The sequence below is a fragment of the Cebus imitator genome, unplaced genomic scaffold (genome assembly GCF_001604975.1).
Source record: "Cebus imitator isolate Cc_AM_T3 unplaced genomic scaffold, Cebus_imitator-1.0 Scaffold30, whole genome shotgun sequence".
NCBI classification, from domain to species: domain Eukaryota; kingdom Metazoa; phylum Chordata; class Mammalia; order Primates; family Cebidae; genus Cebus; species Cebus imitator.
The window spans coordinates 9,995,593-9,998,998 of NW_016107345.1; positions in this window are offsets into that span (position 1 = coordinate 9,995,593).

A 3,406-nucleotide genomic window follows, 5' to 3' on the forward strand; every position below is an offset into this window, starting at 1 on the left:
GAGGCTCCGGCGTCGCAGCGTCTGGAGCTTTGGGTTCCGGCCTACGAACGAACGTTCTACACTCGGACGCCCCCTGCAGTGGAGGCTGAGGTTAGAACACTCTTCCTTTTATAAATCATCCCCCAAAGATATAGTGAGCGCCTGCTAGGTGTACGGTGCTAGGCTCTTTGGGAGATGACAAGGTGTTTCAAATCCGGCACGCCCTCTCGTGGAGCACACATTAAAAATAACAATAGATCACATTTGTTAAGCACTAACCGTGTCAGGAGCTGTTCTTATATTTATTAAATATATTTGGAATTCACAAGAACCCTGTTCGGTAGTTTCCATTATAATTTCCATTAGAGATAAGGAAACTGAGGGACAAGTTCAGCAACTGACACTTTTATAAAGTTCCCACAGAGCTTCTGTATATGTTATCTTAAACATATCTCAGTTAATATCCTCAACAGCCATGGCTTTGTTTTTACAGATAAAGAGAGAAAACTCCAGAGATTGTGAGACAAAGCCTATGAAAAAGCTAGAAGGAGAGGGTTGGATCCCTCACCTACCTGCTCCAAAGCACATCCTTCTACATACCAGGCTGAAAACTGGAGGTTTGTGACAAGTTTTATAAGTGATTATAAATTAGGATAAAGATAATGATGATGATGACAATGACTGATACTTACAGAATTTAGAGCAATGTCTTTTATTTTTTTTTTTGAGAAGGAGTCTCACTCTATTGCCAGGCTGGGGTGCAGTGGCGCCATCTCAGCTCATTGCAACCTCTGACTCCTTCGTTCAAGTGATTCTCCTGCCTCAGCCTCCCGAGTAGCTGGGATTACAGGCGCCTAACCACCATGCCTGGCTAATTTTTTGTATTTTTAGTAGACACAGAGTTTCACCATGTTGGCCAGGCTGGTCTTGAACTCCTGACCTCAAGTCATCCACTCAACTCGGCCTCCCAAAGTGCTGGGATTACAGGCATGAGCCACCACACCTGGCCCAGAGTAATGTCTTTTAAAAAGTGTTTAGGGCCTGTGATAATTTAGTTTCTTATCCAACTCTCTCTTCTCACCTGCTGTGGTTCGAATATGAGACTATAAAGTTGCCAATTGATAGGAATAGGATTCTTCAAATCTCAGTCCCTTGAAATGGAGGGCATGAAGGAAAAGAGGGGAAGAGGAGGAGACTCTTCATATCTGTCTTTTCTATCTAAGGCTTGAGACAACTCTTTCTGTATTCTGAGTCTCTCAGGGAACATTGGAAGAGTTTTTCAAGTCATTTCTCTGTGTCTACATTGTCCATCACATCTGACTGAAATTGTTTCTTCCACTGGGGCACAGAAAGACAGGTCCTTGAACTTATTAGTTAGGCCTTGAAGTACGATTTGCGGAGAGAACAAAATTTTTTACTTAGGCTGTGAATTGCAGATCAGCAAAAATTGCATCATTCCCTGAAGTTGCCTTTATTCATACATTATTGAGAAAACATCCATTATTAAAGAATAATTCTCAGAAAATGTAAAATCATGACTCTTCTACAAGTATACAGTGAACACAGGTCAAAGAATGTATTGAACTAGTTAATGAGAGAAGTAGTGCGATTACAGTAAAAACCAGTTTCAACTGATTCAAAAGAGGTATTCAAGAACTGTACATATATAGGGGATAAGGAATGCTGAAATGAATTTGCAGATAGACACAATACTATGCCAATATTAAATAGCCTTTCTTCAGCGGGGTGCAGTGGCTCACACTTGTAATCCCAGCACTTTGGGAGGCTGAGGTGGGCAGATCATGAGTTTAGGAGATCGAGACTATCCTGGCTAACACTGTGACACCCCGTCTTTACTAAAAATACAAAAAATTACCTGGGCGTGGTGGCACATGCCTGTAGTCTCAGCTACTTGGGAGGCTGAGGCAGAAGAATCGCTTGTACCTGGGAAGCAGAGGTTTCAGTGAGCCATGATCGTGCCACTGCACTCCAGCCTGGGAAGCAAGACTTTGTCTTAAAAAAAAAAAAAAAAAAGAAAAAGAAAAAAGAAATAGCCTTTCTTCTCTGTAATCTCAGGGAATGAAGTGAGGACAGGCAAGGTGAAGGTGAGAATAGGGAGCAGAAGAATGGGCTGTCTAAAGAAGGTGGCAAGGCACCAAGTTCGACGGGGTGCAGTAGCTCATGCCTGTAAAACCAGCACTTTGGGAGACCAAGGCGGGAGGATCACTTGAGACCAGAAGTTTGGGTCCAGCCTGGTCAACATGGTGAAACCCCATCACTACTAAAAATACAAAAATTAGCGAAGCATGGTGGCATGTGCCTGTGGTCTCGGCTATTTGGTAGGCTAAGGCATGAGAATTGCTTGAACCTGGGAGGCAGAAGTTGCAGTGAGCCAAGATTTGAGTCACTGCACTCCAGCCTGGGTGACGGAGTGAGACACTGTCAAAAAAAAAAAAAGAAACCAAATTATATCCAGAAAAAACCAGCCTGGGAGTTAAAATTCCCCAGGATAATTTATAGAATGACTTTTGTTGCCACAGGTGATATGGTTGTTTAGAGAAATTACCTGAGTGAAAAAATCAAAACTCTAGATTCCAGATCTGGTTCTGGCATTACCTGTATGAGCTCTAATAAATTGTTTTTATGTTATAAGCATAGCCTCTTCATCTGTGAAATTGATATTTTAATACTGCCCTTCTATTCCATGCAGTGTCGTTAGGATGCTCAGATGAACTAATAAATTCACATTAAAAAATTGATTTTGGTGATCAAATTAAACAATAAATTAGAATTAAGCAAACAGCAGCATTTACGTTTCATAGGAGCAGATTTCATGCTCCTATAAATTCATAAATAATTGAGAATTCCATGTGCAGGATCATCTTAAAAGCCATTCATTTAATTCAACAAGCATTTATTGAGTAATTCCTCAAAGGTTCAAAGACATGCTGTGCTTTGGCAGTTTGGAGAGGAATGAAACAATGCCCTTGTTCTCTAGGAGGTGTCAGAAAAGTGAAGGAGACAGACAATGAAGTAACTTTAATATAGTGTGATGAGTAACAATACTTGAAGAATGAACAAAATGACACAGAAGGTAGAGAATATACATTAACTCTAATTTCAGTGAGAATCAGGATGAGAATAAATATCTTAGGGTATCCAGTGCATGTTAATACTAATACTCTACAATTGCATTTATATTATAAATATATACAGTCTTAATGTCACTTCATGCTATCTTCCAGGGTGAATGTAAACAAAGCATAAATCTTAGTATTTTTTCAATTGATGCTGGTAGGAAACAATGCTTATATCAATCATTCTCTCACATATTATCTGGATCTTTCTATTCCCCTCCAGCTCATATGTCTTTCTTTTCTCTTACATTTTCCCTTTTTTCTCCCCTTAAAGTATTCTAGTCCCAGAA